At 37.3% G+C, this 21154-nt stretch overlaps 1 protein-coding gene across 1 annotated transcript in view; it reads left to right on the forward strand.

The window, feature by feature from the left end:
* The first annotated feature begins 4104 nt into the window (after positions 1 to 4104).
* The window catches only part of greb1l (GREB1 like retinoic acid receptor coactivator), a 240877-nt gene continuing 223827 nt past the window's right edge, over positions 4105 to 21154 (forward strand). Inside the window, 1 exon segment of the mRNA XM_051928928.1 lies at positions 4105 to 4448. The gene's annotated coding sequence lies outside the window, so the exon portion shown is untranslated.

A 21154-nucleotide genomic window follows, 5' to 3' on the forward strand; every position in this document is an offset into this window, starting at 1 on the left:
TCTGCACACGCTTGAGCTCATGCTGATCACCGCCTTTAAAAGCCTTTTTCTTCTGGTTCAAAAGGCCCTTGATGTCACTTGTAATCCATGGCTTGTTGTTAGCATAGCAGCATACTGTTCTTACTGGAACTACAATGTCCACACAGACGTTGATGTAGTCAGTAGTGCAGTCAACAACCTCCTCAATGTTCTCACTATGTGATCCCTGAAGGATATCCCAGTCCGTAGTTCCAAAGCAGTCTCTCAGAGCCTGCTCTGCCTCAGGGGACCACTTCCTGAATGAGCGTGTGGTTGTAGGTAGCTCCCTCACTCTTGGTTTGTAGTGAGGCTGAAGCAGAACCAGGTTATGATCTGCTTTCCCAAGCGCAGGCAGCGGGGTGGCGCTGTATGCGTCTTTAACGTTTGCATACAGTAGGTCGATAGACCCATTTCCCTGGGTGTTACAATCCACATACTGGGAGAAGGCAGGTAATGTTTTGTCCAGCATTACATGGTTGAAGTCTCCAGCGATTAGCACAAGTGCCTCGGGGTGTTGTGTTTGTAATTTAGCCACATCGGAATGGATGATGTCACTCGCTATCTCCACGTCTGCCCGAGGAGGGATGTATACAGAAACAACAATGACATGTCCAAACTCTCTGGGCAAGTAATAGGGACGCAGACTTACGGCCAACAGTTCAATGTCCCTGCAGCAAGTGGAGATTTTAATGTTAACATGTCCAGAGTTGCACCATCTTTTATTGACATAGAGTGCAAGTCCCGTCTCTGTTCGCTCTAACTGTGCTAAACCCGGGTAGCTCCATGTTAGCATCTGGGATGTTAGTTGTTAGCCACATTTCACTAAAACACAACAAACTGCATTCTCTGTAGGTCCTGACATTTTTCACCAGCGTAGCCAGTTCGTTGATTTTATTTGGTAGTGAGTTCACATTTCCCAGGATCACAGAAGGCACCAAAGGCTTGTAGCGCCACTTTCTCGCTAAACGCTTGGTTTTTATCTTAGCACCGGCTCTGCTGCCGCAATACTGCCTTCTTACCTCATCAGGTAAATAGGGAACCACGCCGGCGCGGGCATTTGTTCTCAGCGCTTGAAGTTGACTACTTGAATAGACGAGTCTCGGCGTGTAAAAATATGCATATGCAGAAAGCTGTGATGCACTGTGTTTTCTGGCACCTTGCTCTCATGGCCAGCATTACGTTTTTGAGCAATTTGTGTTACAGTAGCTTCTATGAGATTGGAGCAGATGGACTAGACTTTGAGCCCTATGTGCATCAATGACCTTTGGGAGCCCAAAACCCTGTTGCCAGTTCACTGGTTGGCCCTCCTTGGACTGCTTTTGGTAGGCACTAACAGCTGCATACCAGGAACACCACACAAGACTTGCTGTTTTGGAGATGCTCTGACCTAGATGTCTAGCCATCACAATCTGGCCCTTGTCAAAGTCGCTTATATCCTTACATTTGCCCATTATCCCTGCTTCCATTACATTACCTTCAAGTACTAACTGTTGACTTGCTGCCTAATATGTCCCACCCCTTGACAGGTGCTATTGTAACGAGATAATCAATGTGATTCACTTCACCTCTCAGTGGTTTTAATGTTGTGGTTGACTGGTGTAGTATTGTATGTTCAAAATGTTTCTTTCACGAATCCAGAAGATACACCAGCATTACTGGGTTATTCAAGAAGAAATGACACAACATTTACAGAAAGTGTAACCCACTTTTAAAATATATTATTGGAAAAAATGTACCAGAACTTGTTAAGCTGCTGGACTTGCGCCCAATGTTCAACTCACAAAAAAAAGATGACTCCCAAGGATTTATTTAAGAGATGTTAGATTTGGAATTTTTTTTTGTTGTTATTGTCTACCTGTGAGAGATGTTCAATAAATAATGGATCAGGACCAAGCTGCTGTACCAGGTATGCTTCAATTGATACATTTTTATTTGCCACCATATAATTAATGTTTCCCTGCCTTTCAATCTAACCTGCAGCTTAGAAGTTGCAGTGTTTGTTTTTGCATAGCTGAAGATAAATACTCCATGTCAACCAAAAGAATGAACTTCGGTAAAAACAAACTTTGAGTTAATTCACATATATCCAATACAAACGCTGTCACCTATGTGGCAAGAGTTCTACTATAAATCAGGGGTGTGGGCCTTTTCATGCCTTAGGGGGAAGGCAGTCTGCTGTTTTGTTTATTTTTTAATGGCTAAAAAATATTTTAAAGGTATAAAACAGCAATGCACCTGTTTTTTATTTTCATATACTTCAGTGTGAAGAATTACAAATTAAACAACAACAGTGCTTGCCTTCAACTCACTGTTTCACCCTAAGTGAACCACTTAACCTGCTCGTGCTCCAGTTGTAAAAAACAAACAAACAAACATGCACAGTCATGCAGCCTCTAATTAAGGTTACCTGAGATCAGTGAATGTTTCCATTGCTGAATAATCCAAATCCTGCAGCATGATGCAACAAAACACAGCTAAAATACTAAGAATTTGACATATAAAACATTTCAGAATTTTTCACAAAGCCAAAGGTGAAGGTTACTAGGAATTCTTTAATACAATGCTGATATCAATGCTCATTTTAAATTAAGAATAAACATGTTTCTAATTGAAATGTGCTGGCACACATACTGTAAATCTGACCCTGAATTACCTATATATAAAAGGTAAACTAACACCTCTGCTATAAACATCAAATGCTATTTAATGCTTAATAAATGAAAAAAACATATCCTGAACATATAATATTGATCCAACCATGCAAGACCTTGGGAAAATTAAAGAAATGTGTTTTTGACTGTCACAAAATAAAGGACAGTAAAATGCAACCTTTTACCATTAGTATGTCTCAATATCTTGCCTTATTTATTCTAGAAATTCATATTTTTCATAGCTGCCTTTTACTGCAGCTATCGATGCCACATGTTATGTTACATATCCCATTCACTTTAAAAAGGTGCTCTAGTTAGTATGAAAAGACAAAAAGCTGCATTTTATTATTATTTATATGTCCCATTTACTGAACCTTTTAATCTAAAAATATAATATGCTAAATTGTCTCGGTTTCACTGCAATTTTCTGGCCAAGATGTTACAATTTATTTAAAAACGCAGTAAAGTTGGCAGTTAAGGTTGATCTCAAATAAACTGACAGACGTTAATTTTATAATAGTATTTACAGTACACTAGGGGGCAGTACATTCTCTAAATGTAGGACACATGGTTCAATGTAGGGGTTAGAACCTCTTGTCATCCTAGCAGGAAAAAAATGGCTAAATCAAGTAGAAATTGACAGAGAATTGAATTTTCACAGTGTTTCATTTTTAAATCCAATTGTAAAAAGCCACTGATGCTTGGTCAATGAACAAGGGAATGAAGGGAATGAAGGGAAATGGATGAAGAATGATAGAATAGCAGTAGCAAGGTATCTACCCACTACAACCCACCAAGTATATACCTGCTTTTCCTTTATTATTAGCACTACCCTCGTGCTCTTCTCTTTTGACACAGGTTATATCATCTTTTGCAACTTCAAAGTCAAATTTACATTTTTCCTTAAGTATCTAAATCAAAGGGTCAGAAAAGAAGAAATGTTAGTATCTGTCCAATTGAGCAGCTTATTCAAATAGGAAGTGAAACAGGCGGGCAACTGTCTATTACGAAGAAAATTCTGTATGTCTCTGAGGATGGCCAATTTTTCTCCAATATTGATTTGATTCATTAATACAAAAAAACAGCAGCTTGGAATTAACAAACTACTATGACGTAGTTTTATAGGTTTTCTGCAAATAGGGTATGTAAAGTGTACTTATGGCTCTGAGATAGATAGATAGATAGATAGATAGATAGATAGATAGATAGATATCTTACATAATATCGTATGATCCTAACATTGCAAGTAAAGTATGCTCATAAACTGTCTATTTAATAGTCTCTGCAGTCCTTTTCCTCTGTACTGCTCGGTGACAATGGAGAACACATAGTCGACGTTTCGCGTCTACATACACGTTCCGCGCTGACCAAACGATGCGCCAAGAACTACATTGACCTTCCATAGCGCTCGCATAGAGCGTACCATTTTATGATGAAGGTATAGTTTTTTTTATCTTCGTTGCAGTATAAAGTTGAATAATCCGGTACACGTACACTTGCGCTAAAGTTTTCAAAAAGAGCTTTTTTCAAAATGCCTTTTTGTCGCCCTAAGCACAATTAAAACTCCGCGTCCCCATTACCACCCCCGCCTCTCTCGCAGTGAGCTGTCCCAGTCGCCACTGGTATGTGACTCAAGCCACACGCCTTGAGCTCTAAGAACTGGGGTCACGCGCGACTCTCGGAGCGTCATCTGCACAGGGAAATTAAAACGGCGCCGCGCACAGCTACCTTTGCAGCTTTGAAGCAAAAGTCGTGGAGGCCAAGGAGTCGGATTGGAAGGTAAATCCATTTAATTTACTGCTGCAGTTTTGTTTTATTATAAGCGGCTGCTTTTCAGAATTGATCTATACAGTGATCGTTTGGGACTGTAACGTGTTGCTTGCTATCATTACAATTCCGCTAACTTTTCCGCTATTTAACGGGTTCATGTTATCCTTATTATTATGACTTTGATCATGAAACAGAAAAGCCCGAATTTCTCCTCAACCCCTCCCCCTACTCTCAGATTCTAAACTACGCACGCAAGATAATGTGTTTTAGGATCGAGTAAAACTGAATATTTAATACAGTGTCTATTTTCTGTCTTCGCTGATTCTACAACAACAATTTAAGGAGCATTGTGTAATGCGAGAACAAAAATACGTGTATTAGAGCCTGGTCTCTTTACGAGCAATGGTTTTGGTAAACGTGCTTATTTATTCGCCGTAGATTTCGAAATAAGCGAGACGCGTGTATTCTTAAATTTACATGTCATAATTACACTTCGGATTATAGTAGTCCCTACAGTTATTTATAAGCGTAAATACACACTATTACGCAAAATTGAATTACTTCTAACAGTTTTCTGAGATCATTATAATACAAAGAATGTGTTTTATTTTTTAACAGCTTTAATGTTCAAGCACGCATGGCCAGCGTGTCATTTTTAGTGTTAATTTAGTCGGGACAATTGAGGATCATCCATCTGGCCATTTCAGTGCCGCTTTATTCAGTATATGGTCGAGGAAACTGGAGTTTTATCATTTATTTTAATAAATATCGACACGGTTGCTCGGCGTATACTCGGTTGGAAACCCACGTATTTAAGGTGTTGAAGATACGGTACAAGTACTATACTTAAGTGCAAACTTATAAACATAGCATGAGAAACACATAAGGGAAGTGGATTACCAAGGCAAAACGTTAAGTATTTAAATGTTGTCATGTTTAATAAGCCTTACTATCCTGGAACCTAGGTTACTATTAATTGAGCGCACGTTTCATTATTCATGGTGGACCAACTGCATATACACGTATCACAACATGGAAAAATCGTTGGTGTATGTCTGATAGATGCATTGGAAACGTATGTAAACTGTTAATTGACCAATGAAGATTAAGCATTGCACATACAGAGGAATTTCCCAGTGCTGTCTATCATGCAGGCGGTACCGCAGTGGTTAACGCTGGTGCCGCACAGCTCAAGGGACCGGAGTTTTGATTTCCTGCCAACTCATTGTGTACACGTTCTCACCGTGTTTTCGCTTGCGCATTCCCTGGGTAGTCTGGGCTCGTTTCATATCCCCAGGACCGTGTGTATGAGAATAAACGCCGTGTGTGTGGTTATGTTCATGAATGGACTACAGGGATAATCGTACGTCCCGTCCAGGTTTGGTTCCTGACATGCACGCGTCAGTGGCCTTTGATGTTCTTAACTATATAGAACAAAAAGCCACGCGTTCCATAGAAGGAAAACACAGTCTTTTCAACAAAACCTCCAATGTTAAATCCGTCCTTTCCTATATGAGCGAGATAATGGCGCAGTGACTAGCTTCGTTACCTCACAACTCCAAACGTCGATCGCAGTCACGTTCTTGTGCTTTCAAGTGATATGTATGTTGGGCGGATGGATCCAACACCAGCGATGGTATCGGTGGGTGTGTGTGCATTGTGAGTCTGCCCTGCAGTGGACTGGAGTATTGACATCGAACAAAGCGGGTTGAGAAAATTATCGACTAGATTGTCGGGTGTATGCAATGGGTCCACTCTAGTTACTATTTTAAGTGTGTATTAAGCGGAACTGAACTGGACAGAGGGATGATCCTCAATTGTCCTGGCTAAATGAACACTAAAAATGACACGCTGGAAACAAAGAATTAAAAAAATGAATGTAAAATGGTTAAACAAAATTGGCACCGTGCGAGTGAGTTTAACCTGGAATATACAAGCGTTCCGTCTTGCAGTTTTTCCCTACCTCTCGTCTAAAACAGACAGGATCGACTCTTTCCAATAGGTTAATAAATGATTAAAAAAAAACGAAGGTTAGAAAAAAGAATGAATGATCGATTTAACATAGGTGACTTTACACACTAGCGTCAGGTCCGATTTGGTTCCCGTCTTGCGCACAATGTTGTAGCGATAAGGCTCGGCTGCTGCGACTCCAGGGTGGATAAATAGGTTTTCAAATAGATGGTTGGACCGCAACGTAGCCATACGCGATCGTGAATGTAGTTAAGGTGGCACGAAAATGGACGGATGATTTACTTATTTGTATAACCGAAGTGTATCCGTCCATCCTTGCAATAATTTTTCGAACTGTATCCGATCGAGAAAAATGACACGCTGGAAACAATTTAAAAAATCAATGTAAAATGGTTAAACAAAATTGGCACAGTGCGAGTGAGTTTAACCTGGAATATACAAGCGTTCCGTCTTGCAGTTTTTCCCTACCTCTCGTCTAAAACAGACAGGATTGACTCTTTCCAATAGGTTAATAAATGATTAAAAAAAACGAAGGTTAGAAAGAAGAATGAACGATTGATTTAACATAGGTGACTTTACACACTAGCGTCAGGTCTGATTTGGTTCCCGTCTTGCGCACAATGTTGTAGCAATAAGGCTCGGCTGCTGCGGACTCCAGAGTGGATAAATAGGTTTTCAAATAGATGGCTGGACCGTAACGTAGCCATACGCGATCGTGAATGTAGTTAAGGTGGCACGAAAATGGACGGATGATTTATTTATTTGTATAACCGAAGTGTATCCGTCCATCCTTACAGTACTTTATCGAACTGTATCCTATCGAGAGAAAAGCCACAACGCAGTAATCAAACCCAGACTGGGCACACTCAGGCATGGATCCATATTCATTCATTCCAGTCCAGGACGCATTATTGCGTTATTTACACTGCAATGCCGTTTACGTGAGGGGGGTGAGGGTTAGATTGTAAGGCTATTAAACACACACGCCTTTAGAAACAGAACTGAAGTGCAAAATGAATATGTATACACAAATCTCAACGTGAGCAACAAATCGAATCAGAGATGTATACGCATGTATGTGTCACTAGGAAACGGCAAGGAGAGACTGGGGGCTGAGGTATGTTTGGCCCTGGCTAACAGCGAGTGGCCTGCAGCCATCACAGAGAGGCCAAATGTGAGGTAATTATCGTATTTGTACGAATCCTGCGCGATCAGGGCTCGCAAAATTTCCACACCCTTATCATGCATTTCATGTGCCTTTACAATTTCTCTTATTTCATTTCTAAAAAATCCACAATGTTCTTTTGACAACCCTTCCCTAGCTCGTGGCTCTGCTTGGCGGATTGTAGTTTCTTCTCGTCTTTGTGATTATTCCTCAGTGTTCACTGTGACACTTCGCTGGCACGGCGTCGCCTACAGCCAGGTCTTCCCACTTGTGACGCAAGGCAGGGAAATCACCAAATTCGAGTGTCCTCCGGTTGGTGCTACCTCAAGCCGAGGTGTAAGCGTTATCAGTGAAAACATCACGAGCAGAAATCCGGGGAGTAAGTGGCTGCAAGCCTTTTGCGTGGCGAAACTCTTACGCCCCAGATAGGGTCAGAAGCGCGCCGTTTGTATTTTGCTTTGCAAACTTTACAGCAACAGTCTTCCGAGTCCTTGGATTTGACTAAACATAAATAAAGACTAACAGATGCTAAATTTCATCGTCAGTCGACTGCTGCACCAGACCCTCTTACACGCCCGTCGCCAAAGCTCGCTGTCCTGCTTCTGTTGACACACCAGGTGAGGCAGCAGCCGGGCGTACGGGCACTGGGCGCGGGCGGGAAAAGTAAGACTGACACACACCCTCCGAACGGCGCTCTGCGTGATCTTCACAGGCGGGAAGGCGCATCATTTTTTTAATTGCTCAACTTGTGAAGGGCTTTAGAAACGTGAGATGATTTGCGACATCTGCCGCCGTGAATCGGATGCTTTGTGTGTCGTGTCACAGGCTCTCTGCTATGCATCACTGCTTGCGCGGCTGGACCTTCTTGTCCGCGAGAGTGTGGGTGGGCGACAGATGTGTCGCGCTGGCTTGTGATATCTCTGTCTACTGAAACAGCTTCAGCCCTCTCCAGCCTGTCCGGGGCATTTCATATTACATCGTGGAGACACAGGTGACCAGCTAGCTTTACATTTGGTTTATGCCGCTTATTCGGCCTTTCTTGGGTGAACCAGAGTGCGCATTTGTTTGCAGCGCATTTTTTTTTTTTACGTCAGATGCAGATGGTGTATGGATTAGTCGCAGTTTGTCAGCCCCTTGGGTTTAAAGCAGATTGAAACCAACCAGGGCTTTATTCCTGATTGCTCATATGATGTGCATATACGTAAATAAGTTTAAACTGAAGTTTGTTGTGGATGATTTATGGAGCTTTAATGTTATGAACGTTTTACCGGAGGCAGAATTGATAGCTCATAAGATACTGTCCTTGCTCGTTCTTGCTTTGATCTCAACTCTTTGTCTTTCTCAGGCATACTCTTTTACCTTTGATATACTCTTCAAGTTGGTTTTGTCCTTGTGTGATAGTATATTACTTTATGTTTATAATATGACAATGAATAAAACTGTATAAAACAGTACTACCTATAAATTATGTTATTGCTTGAGACTGTACTTTTCAGGTTGCCATTTGTATCAACTAAAAGCTATGTCACAATATGTGCTTATCAGTGATAGCCTTTATTTACAACCTCAGCAAGTTGGAGGCAGCAGTTGCAGTTCGCCAAATATAAGATGCTCAGCGACTCTCCAACTAGTTTGTGACTTCAATCTGATAAATTCTAACAGATTTGATTTTGTCTTTAGTTGTGGGTGGGCTCTGTGTTCATAAGTACTGACAGGCAATGAATGTATATCTGAAAGTAGAATGCATTTAATATAGTGATGAGGAATATGCAGAAGAGAAGCTCGTCTGTCTTAATGTTTTACATACCACAACAGAATGGAGGAAAGAACAGAAGAAAAAGGCTACAAGTTGTGGCTGAACTCGCTGTACTTGTTAACCCTTCATTCAGGGCGAGCGAAAGGGGTTGCTCTAGGCTCTGGACGTATATACTTGGTATTGGCTTTGTCAGGTAGCCCCCTATTGCCAGTGTTGGCAGTCAGTCGGTAAATTTGAAATGGACAGCGACTTTTTGGTCGTTTATACTGACATGGTCAAGTTATGAGATCAGAAACTGTGGTTGGCAAATCTGACATACCCTACAAGAAGTCATGTGATTTGACAACAGCTTGAGAATGTACTTTTCAGGTTACCTTACACCATTCTATTCATATCTAATAATGAGTATGTCACATTATGCAACTTTTTCAGTGATTTTCACTCGTGGCCTTTATTTACATAATCTTAATGAATCGGAAGCAGTCTGCAGTGCACAAAGCTTGTTGTGTAATGTGACATGCCCAGTGACTCACTCCTACTAGTGCATTATTTGCCACGATAAAATCAAACAGAGTAAAATTTGTATTTAGTTATATGGGTGGGTTCAATGTGAATGAAAGCTGACAGCCAAGGATTGCTCATCCGAACGTATAATGTATATAATGCAGTGTCAATGACTAAGGTACATGGGTGTTTTGGACCTCATAAACAGAAGAGAAGATTATCTGTCTGATGTCTTTCATTTTACTACCATGACAAATTAGAAAAAAGAAGAAAAGGACAGAGATTGTGGCTGTTAACCCCGCGTGCAGTGTCAGCTCCTTCAAGCAACACATTATTGGCTGTCAGAAAAAGGGGTGAGCACGACTGAGCCGTAAGATCAGCACTCACTTGGCAAATGTGATACGGGCAGCGATTTTCAGTAACTGTAGTCGACAAGTCTGAAATGCCCAATGTCTGACATTGACTTTGGGTTGATTAGTAATTCTGTATCTACACCATGTGAGTGTGGAACCTGTGATTAACTAGCAGTTTGTAGCACTGTTGGATCCTGCTTTGCATCTAGTGCTGCTGGGATAGGTTTCTATAACCATGACTCTTATTCCTTGTCACTATGTATATACATTATACTTAGTTATAGTGAGTTACATTACACAGTTGGCTTCAAGGGAGCGCGCCATCCACTGCCTCCGACTTGCTAAGATTATGTAAATGAAGGGTATGACTGACAATCACTGGAAAAGGTATGACATGTGGCATGTCCACAACACTCACATCATTAGCTTGTGAGAGGGTGTGTGTTCTCATATGTGATCTGTGGCATTACTAGAATGACTTCTAGCTGCCCATAACCCTGTAGTGGAGAAAGCTGGTGCTGAATATGGAAAAAATGACGTGTTCATTTCCATTCTCATCTTCACATTTACATTTCAAAGAAAAATGCACTTTGTTAATACTGGGTTTTTCCCACAATACTACTGGTTTAAAGTTTTGTAAACCATTTTATATTGAGCAGTAAGGTAGACTTAGTGCCTTGAGCATGGGAAAGGTGCTATATAAATAAAATGTATTATTATTATTATTACTTAAAGAAAACCTTGTTACTGTTGTTTTTCTGTTTTCAGGGAAGAATATAAGCAGTGATAGTTTCATTGATTAATTTTTGAGGCATTTCAGTTGCAGGCGGCACGGTGGCGCAGTGGGTAGCGCTGCTGCCTTGCAGTTGGGAGACCTGAGGACCCGGGTTCGCTTCCCGGGTCCTCCCTGCGTGGAGTTTGCATGTTCTCCCCGTGTCTGCGTGGGTTTCCTCCGGGTGCTCCGGTTTCCTCCCACAGTCCAAAGACATGCAGGTTAGGTGGATTGGCGATTCTAAATTGGCCCTAGTGTATGCTTGATGTGTGGATGTGTTTGTGTGTGTCCTGCGGTGGGTTGGCACCCTGCCCAGGATTGGTTCCCTGCCTTGTGCCCTGTGTTGGCTGGGATTGGCTCCAGCAGACCCCCGTGACCCTGTGTTCGGATTCAGCGGGTTGGAAAATGGATGGATGGATTTCAGTTGCATCACTATAAAATATTTCTGATTGTTTCTTTATAATATAACATTCACAGACCCCCTTTATTCACATTTCTAATTGTAAAGTTTGTTTAATTTTTCTTGACTGGTTAGTTCACAGTTCATTCTGTGTGGCTTTACTTTTACTTGACTGATAATGTGTTTGGGAGCTCAGACAAACAGGATAGATAGAATAAACAAATACATACATTAATGAGTGCATTTTTATGACACCACTTAAGTAAACCAGTTGTTCTTGTCATGATCTTAATCTGCAATGTGGAGTAAATGGGACTTTGCAGTTTTCCCAGAGGTAGAATGACACTGTTTTTGATAGCATTCCATGGTCTCCCAACCCCCGATCTTTAGTTTGGATCCCTGCAGGATACAGACATGACGGAGCCAAAATGCCTTATTCAGGCAAGCCAAGTTTGAAGCTCCTGTTGGAAACTTGGCTTTGGGACCTATGATGGTGAAAGGTTCAGTCTGATCTATGAGTTAGTTTTATTAAGGCTGCTTAGTCAGAAGCACTTTGTTGACAGATATAGAAAAAGTCTTTTGAGCACATTGTTTTTTTCAAGTGCAGTATAAGGCCTTTTTCAGTAGGACAGAAACACGTTACAATAGTATATTTTTTAGTTCTATTGTTACTCTTCTAGTCATTCTCTGATTCAGTTTTCAACACTTAAAAGTAAACTCAATTTGAGAGTCAAGCCCAATTGTGATGATTTTATATCATAACAATGAATGTACAAGATTCTTAAGTAAAAATCAGTGAGTTATACAGAAATCTCATGGGTTCTTTAACTCTGACATTTCTACTCATAATGTAAGTTGCCTTTTTCATGTCAGGTACTGACTGATAAGTGTTTGTTTTGCACAAATTTTGCGACCCTAGTCTGGATTTAGTAGGTCAGAATATGACATGACATGATAATTTTATATAATAACACATAACTATTATGCAGACTTAAAAAGCTATATTCCTGATAGAATATATTTAAGGTATGCTTCAACTCTTCAACTGTAAACTTAAAAGATTCCTTGTTGGTAGATCACTAGATGGATTGACGTATTCAAGATTGATGTCAGTAAGCACATCTCTTCACAATGCTTGAGAGAATCTGAAGTTCTATGATAACTTTTACAAAACAATGTAACAATTGGCTAAACAGAACGGTTCCCAAATGTTACTAAAACGTTTTATCTTCTTAAATGTTTGTTTACTTTTAGCTGTCAAGTAAATTCTAAACATGACTGTAACTTAGGGTTATCTAAAAATGCAAAATTTAACTTTAAAGAAATTCAAAATTAATGCATACCACATTTGAGACATATTCAGTTTAATTTCTGATATCATTGGTAGTTTCTTGAGTGTGTTGATGCTTAAAAGCCCTGTTACTTAATAACTTTTTCTAATCAAGACATACAAGCTGGACAGAGCCCAGCTTAATATTTTCCCTACTTATCTGTAGAAATAACATTTGAAAGAAGATACCAGGGTAATCTAGATTATTTATACAACAGAGAGATCAGGCTGTTGCATAAATACTCTCTAATTATATCTCAAAATGAATACTTTCTGTGGTGGTTGTGCTTTTATTTGTGATGTGAATAAGATTAACTGGGAGAATAAAGGTACTATGAATTTAGGTATTCTGAGTTAAATGTATTGTAAAAATGAAAACTGATTTCTTTGACATTTGTAATGCAGTAGAATGAATTGTTCCTTTAAATGCAGTCTAACTAACGTTTTACTAATTTTGTAATTTACTTGTAAAGTACTGCATCTCTTTATTCAGGCATGTAACATAATTCTGCTGGTCTTTGTCATATCAGAAACAGCCGTCTGTTATAGAGCCTGACATTTTGAATTCAGGGGCTATATCTCAAATTAGGTTCATTTATAATACTGAGGGTTGTTTCGTATTGCATTGATGTATAAACACCTCCTTTTTACATTGTACTATTTTTTCAGTTACAGGCATAAACAACTTGGTAATGAGTTTGGAAAGTGTTTATTGTCAAATTGGCTCTGAGAAACATTAGTGAGAGCAAATGTTCCTTGGTGAAAAGGCTGTGGCATGTTTATGGCTAAATGGGTTTCTTTCTCAGCATTACAGAGCTGTAAAAAAAAAAAAAAGATTAGCAAGGTTTGTTTCAAGAGGGGAGGGGTGCTGCTGAAATCACTGACCATCTGTCCTGAGGGGTCAGTTAGCTATGAGTCTGTCTTTGTTTTATCTGAACAATTGGTAGACTTAATCTGTATAGATAACAATAGCTTGGAGATGGCAGCTCAAAAGGGTGGTAGTCCCGACAGCCTTGAAGTAGAACTACATTGAAGATGAGCAGAAAAGAAGCCAGTTTAACCTGTATAATGCACTTGTCTTATACTTAAAATACTTTAACCAAAGAAGACACCATAGTACAGTTTTAATTTTCAGAATACATTATTGCATGCAATAGAAAAAAAAACGTTGCACAAATGTTTCTGCATGTAAAAAAAGATATACTTTTGACAAAAATGTCTTGGCAAGCTTTTGTCTTCTACTGACAAATATAATCTTTTTTTGGCTTGTTGCACTTAGGATCACAGTAGGGGTTGCCATCCTCTTATGTTGGATTAAGCAAGAGTGAGTTAAGAAATTATTGCTTATCTTCATAATGTGTTGCCTTAGTGGCAGTTATTCGTAAAAATTCTTTGTGGAAGAATTTTTGTTTATTTTAGCTAAATAATTTGTTTTACTAAAATGCACATTATATAGTAGTTTCCATATTTAAACATAATAAACTCTATGTAATGCTTACCTCTACACAAATGTAGCTTCTTTACATCTAATTTCTTCACAGTATTGCCCTTAGATTGCTTTTAGTTTTGACAATTTTCTGATAGCAAGGACTGTTTTCCAATTTGAGAGTTAAGAAAAGGTGGTAAGTAAATTCAAATTGAATTAAGACTAAATTGGTGAAAATATAGTCATGAATAGTTGAATATTAACGTTGACTATTGCAAGGAATAAAACATAAACTGTCCAGTAGCTCAGTTTTAAGAAACACTTAATGATTAGCTAAAATTAATCAATGTAAAACAGAATATTTCCAAATCTGAATTTCCTGATTGCTCGATTAGGATTAAAATATGTTGCTTGTTCCAAACAGCCATATATTGCTCTTTCTGGTTACTGTACCTTTATAATCCACTGGGTGTTATGGTGTAATAAAAATTACAGGCCTATAACATGACTAGAACATGAACACAGTAGTTTCAGATTCAGATTTTTAAGCAAGGAAGTTTTGCTAAGCAGTAAATGCCCACCATGTGACTTCAAATTTTCAGATCAGTTCTTAACCTTACTTAAAACTTGAGTTTAGACAAAACCACAGAACAAGAATTTTTGTTTTCACATTTTCAACTTTTTAAATACACAAAGTTGGTTATTAATATGTAAAAATATACTATATAGTATTTCTGAATTCGCAAATCAAATGAAGACCGAGAATAATGTCGAGTTTATGTAAGCAAGGATTTTCATTGAATGCAGGAAATTACCCCTGGTTAAGAAATTGGTGCATCTGAAAAATACCAGACCACACTGTTCTCCCAAGACCAGGAGTGCAGAACATTGCTGTAGGAGACTCATGATTATTAATCTTATATAATTTTTTATTTTCTTGTCTGTTTGTCTTTAGGTACCTTTACAGGACATTCAACCCAGGTTACATCTACCCCTTTTTTCAATCACTTGCTTAGTCATGTAGGCATTTTTGTTTCATACTGCATTTTGCAAAAGTAGGTTAACTCTTATAATATGTAAGAATACGCTGCAAACAAAATATAAAAGTAAAGGAATGTATTAATGAGTTATAAAAGGACATTACATTTTAAAAGCACCAACTTTAATCAGTACTTTTTTGATTAGTTTTCTCCACCATTTGTGGGGATTGATTGTTGTTTGATTATTTGAATTCACCTCTCCAAAGTTGTAAAATAAACTCAAAACAATCATTTTTTTGTAAAAGATAGAAGTAACTAAAGTAAAATGATTACATGAAAAACAAAATCATGTTTGTCTAATTAACATGGCATTTCTATTTGTGCAATATGTTACGTGTCTTAAAACACTGATAGAATTTCATTTTATTATCCTAGAAATTTGTCTTTAATCATAATTCCTGCACCTGCATGCATGGTCTTTGGAAAAAAAATAAAACCGACTGGTTATGTTTGATGAACATATTGATATCATAATTATTCACTTACGCAGTTCTTATTGCAAAACAGTACATCTCATTTGCCAGTTTTTTCAAAGTTTAACTCTTTTATTCTCTGTTTATCTTTTTCTGCGAGCTTTTAGGGGTTATTTTATTCCTCATGAAACGTCTAATCCAGCTTTGACTTCTTCTGATTTCCCAGTTCTGCCAGGATAAGAGTTGAATTAACAAAACTTGAAAAAAGGATTGATTTTGGCAGAGGAATTTAATGTAAAATTCCTGTGGTGGAAAGGAGCATCTGTTTAGTTTAGTCATTGGTGTTTAACTAATCAAATATCATGTAACTAATGTTGTAATGGCAAAAAAAAAAAGTATGGTTGAGTTTTGTAGTTTTTTGTATGCATGGAGGCAATGTGTATTGAGATCCGGTCAATATTGCTTTACATCACTGGTAGATATCTTGTTCACACCAATACTGTGAATTTCCCATTGGGATTAATAAAGTATCTATCTATCTATCTATCTATCTATCTATCTATCTATCTATCTATCTATCTATCTATCTATCTATCTACTCATAACTGAAGCAAATAAGCCAATTGAAATATGACAGCAGTTTTTTCTGCAAATGTTTGAAAATGGGGTAGTAGGTAATGATTTCAGAACAGTAAGATAAAGTTGAATAATCCTTTGGAAAATATAAGTTCATATTACTGTTTAATTAAGTATTCATTATTTTTAAGTCAATGGAATACATAATAAATCTTACAATTTTTTAACCTGTTTGAAATGCATCATCCCAAATATATTATGTAGGATTGTCACAGTATTGTTTTGTCAGTTTTTGGATTGCTTTTTTGTCAGGATTGATTGGTACTTTTCACTTTCTTCTTATTTAACATGTCAGATCTGACATGTGCAGATATTGTTAAAAGCCTCTTTAACTCCACCTCTGTTGCTCTGACTGTCGTCTTGATACAGGTCTTCCTCCTGTTTCCTTAACAAAAAATATTTGTGTGTTCCCATTTACCAATTACTAGCAGGTTAGCACAACAGAGAGTCATTCTCATAACATTGCCTGGTCCTGAATAGGCTGCAATAGACCAAGGCTTTTCTTTTATCAAAGGTCCAGGACCTGCTGGGAAATACAAAGAAGAGATGAAAGCCAACTGTTTTTAGAGTTGAATCCACATAACTTGAAACAGCACTGCTACAGTGAGTTTATTCATTTTCTTGTTTTTTTTTTCTAATCCTTGTTGCCAAGGTAACTTGTAGTGTCAAAAAATACTCCTTTTTTGTAATTTACGTTTTATCCGAGTTACTGGTTGTGAATAAGGTTCCCACATATTTCATTGTACACTTTTTGTTTGCAGTAGAGCTAAAGTTGTCAGGGCCACTGTTTAGGTACAGTAAGTATTTAGTCTAAGAAGCCAGGAGCAGGTTTTTGTTTACACTTTTATTTGTGGCTTTGAATTTATGACCTGAAGTGTCTACTACACATGTAACTTTTAATGCATGTTGTATTACAAGTGGTAATATTTGCAACACTGCAAATATTTATTACTTAAAAATATCTATATAGGTACTTAATTGTAGTGCAACAGGAATAATTCATTGTAATACCTTTTTTGTAATAACTGGCTGTTCTGAAAAAAATGTGATTTTTTCAGTAGAGAATGTTATTAACTAATGAAGGAAGCATCTAATCCTAGTTTTCAATATCAAGCAAAAATTGTATTGGACCTTAATTATGTAGAGAGACCTATCAAAGGAATGATCATTCCTGTCATATTTTCAGAGGTCTTCTTTGCACGTTTATTTTGTAAAGGAAAAAAAAACACTCACTTTGTTCTCTTACTACTCAGCAGTAAAAGCCATCTGGGAGTCTAAAGGGTGAAGGCTCAAAGCTGTTGTGAGTGGGGGTACAAATGTAGAACAAAAAGATAAGGCTTTGTTGGACCAAATGTTTTCTGGTATTCTGTCAGTAAGTTGCAGGCAGCTAGGTACTCTTTAAGTTTTTTTCTTCAAGAGTGAAAATTGTTGACATTACTGATTGTTGTGGAGGTAGACCTCCCCCAAGTATGCATCAGTTTTGCAAAAGCTTAGCACTCCGTGTCATGCTCATTGTTTCCATTTCGAAGCTGTCCTTAAATAAGAAAGAAAATAGAAGACAATGTATTTAAAGTAGATGCTAGATGAATGAGCCCACCATAGTCACGATAGCTAGTAATCTATTTGGATAAGTCTGTATTGACTTTGCACAATGTAATGGAGCAATTCTTTTTCACTCCTTCTGGCATTATTGCTCTCTCTCCATTAGATTTTTGGGAAGTGATAATGGATAGGAATTTTGAGGTTTTGATATAAATTTTGTTAATATGAGAAACAGAGAGAGGACTCAAGTAATACTGATTCTAGTTAAAATCTGCAGTGTTTGTTTTTTTAGCTGGCTCTGGATTAACAGATGGCAACTAATAGTGGGTATTTCACTAGTGAAATACCAAGCAATGTAGATCTGCATAGATAGATACAAGGGATTGCAGCTGCAAGAAACACAGTGATACCATACTGTCCTAATATCTGGATCACAACATGAAATTATTGTGCTTTTTCAATATTTTAAGTGTTGTGACTTGATTTTGAGATGTATTTGCTTTTTATTTGACTGAAATTAAAGTTGAAATCATGTCCTTATAGGCAAAAATGTCATTTGGTTACACTTAATTTGAAAAAAAACTTGACTTAATTAATTTTTTTATAGTAGAAATAGATTTCAAGTACCTAAACAATCTCCACAGCGAAGGCTTAATTATAATTGGATGATTTGTCCAAAATGGTGAAGGTTTCCATTAATGGAGAACAGAGGACTTTGGACATGTCAGAACTGTTTGAATCTGATTCTAAGGGAGAAAACAGGTGCTGAAAGTACAATGAATGCATCAAATTATCGTCATTATGAAACTGATGTAAATTAAATAGTCGAATAAAGTGTTGTTTTCAGATGGTTACATTTAATGCTTTTAAGGTTGCCTACTTTATTTATTAATAGCAATATTTCCTCAATTAGTTTTATTTGACATCTTGTATTTTAAGTCAATAAATGTGTTGCCGCTGAAGCACTTGCCATTGCAAGTCATCCTCCTTCATCTGCCAAAGTGTTAGGATGAGGAAAAAAGATTTTTAATGTGGATGCATGTGTGGTTTTCATGTATGATTTGATTTATTGTCGATTTATGCATACATCTTAATTTTAAAAATGTGCAATTGCAGTAGTAATTGTCAATTTTTTTTTGCAGGTTATCCTTTTTAGTACTGTGGCCTAGAAGTGCAATGCGCAAAAACAAATTAAATCATGCAAAAACAATCAGATAAAACAAGAACAAATTGGAAACACAAACACAAATCAGAAAATGCAGAAACAAGTTGAACATGCAAAAAATACACAAGAAAATGCAAAAACAAATTGGAAACACAAAAAAAATTAGAAAACGCAAAAACAAATTGAATGCGCAGAAACAAATGAGAAAATGCAAAAACAAATTTGAAGCTACAAAAACAAATTGAATATCCAAAAACAAATGAGAAAACGCAAAATTGCTTTGGCTGAGAGTGTTCGAAGTTATGTAAAAGTTACCTTTTCTGCTGAAGTATATAAAAATACCTTAAAAAGATAGATCTCTTTTACTATTCAGTGTTCTGACTTCCACCCCACCACTCACTGAAAAGATGTGATTGAATTGTGATGAATGTTTATTTGTCACAGTTTTTTCTGCTTTGATTTGGGTTATGCGCTGCTCTTTTTTCTTTTATGCTTCTCAATTTGTTTGTGCAGTTGTCGTTTTGTTTGCATGCTGCTCCATTCTCAGTTGTTGTTTCTGATTTGTTTTTGTGTATACAATTTTTGTTTTGCATTTTGTCGTTTGTTTTTTAGTATTCAGTTTGTTTTTGCACATTCTGATTTGTTTTTGCATATTTAATTTGTATTTGTGTTTTCTGATTTGTTTCTGCGTATTCAATTTGTTTTTGCAGTTTCTGATTTGTTTTTGCATTTCCAATGTGTTTTTGCGCATTTCAATTTGTTTTTGCGTTTTCTGATTTGTGATTGTATTTCCAATTTGTTTTTGTGTTTTCTGATTTGTTTTTGCATGATTTCATTTGTTTTAGGGTTTTAATTTCATGCATTTTAAATTTCTGTGTCTTATATGCAGTTTGACTTGCAGTAAAAATACAAAAACTATAAATGGAAAATCCCAAATTCTTTCCAGCATTTAAATTTCTTTGCCAGATGCACATTCTTTACATCATACATTGCTGTGTTAGACTGGTTGAAGAATGAGCATTCTTCCATCTCCAGCACCCACTAGCAACATTCTTTATTTTGCCTAGTGTGTCTTTTGACTGTTTTGGCCAAAGAATTTTTGGGCATTGTTCCATCTACAGGAACTGCCTTCATGGAGATGGCATGGAGAAATGAATCAGTTTCTGTTTGGCTACGCCAATATGTGGTAGCTTTGAAAAAAATGAATACATATTAAATCAGTCTTGTTATACACAGACTAGGGCATTTTCATATTTAAATGCTGTTTCTTTATTGGTGAAAAGTACAATATGAAGTGCAAAACAGTTTCTTTAGCCTCCAAAACAAAACACAGGAAGTTCAATATTTGTCTTCTTTACCACTTGTTCACTCATTTTATATGTAAGTGAGCTGGCCTTGCTTCTCTAAATTGAATACTGTTTTTTTTCATGTTAGGGCTTCTGTTCCAACTGAAGTATAAGAAACTCAAGAATTGACCTTATTTACTCCTGGGCTCCAATTTTAAATTAAGTACTTTTTGTCAGGCATCATTTCCTTTAAGAAACAATTTTATGGAGTAGGTAATTACAGGTAAGTATATATCCTGGACCTCTGTAGCAATCAAATACTACAATCAACCCCAAATAAGAAAAAGTTGGGTTAGGTATGGAAAATGCAAATTAAAAATGCAGTGATTCTGAAAATTGCTTTGACTTTTATTTATTGTAGACAGTATGGACCCAAGATATTTCATGTTTTTTAGAATGTGTTGCAGGCCTGAAATGCAGAAGTGGATGTATATTAACAAATGAAATGAAGTTCACCACACAAGACATGAAATATCATACTGTCTGCAATTAAATAAAAGTCAAATTAAATTTAAGAATCACTGCATTTTTTTATTTGCATTTTCCATGCCATCCCAACTTTTTCTGATTTGGGGTTGTACATAAATTGTAGTCTCTAGAGGGGTGCTATTGAGCCAAACTCATATATTTCCTGCAAGAAAAAAATAAAAATAAAAATTCCATTCATTTGCACAAGAGTTTTACTGGGTTGGTAATTAAGTATGTCTGGTACTTCCTTATCACTCAGATACTGCATACGTTCCATGTGCTAGCTTTCTACTACTTGGTGTGCTTTATTGATGGTGCATCTTGCATTGTGCCCCAATGTATTCATGTAGATAAAGCTCTGGATGAGTTAATGCATTATGCACGTGCTTGGAAAAATTAATTTGCATTATATCAACTTGGCTTCTGCC

The sequence above is a fragment of the Erpetoichthys calabaricus genome, chromosome 6 (genome assembly GCF_900747795.2).
Source record: "Erpetoichthys calabaricus chromosome 6, fErpCal1.3, whole genome shotgun sequence".
Lineage (NCBI taxonomy): Eukaryota > Metazoa > Chordata > Cladistia > Polypteriformes > Polypteridae > Erpetoichthys > Erpetoichthys calabaricus.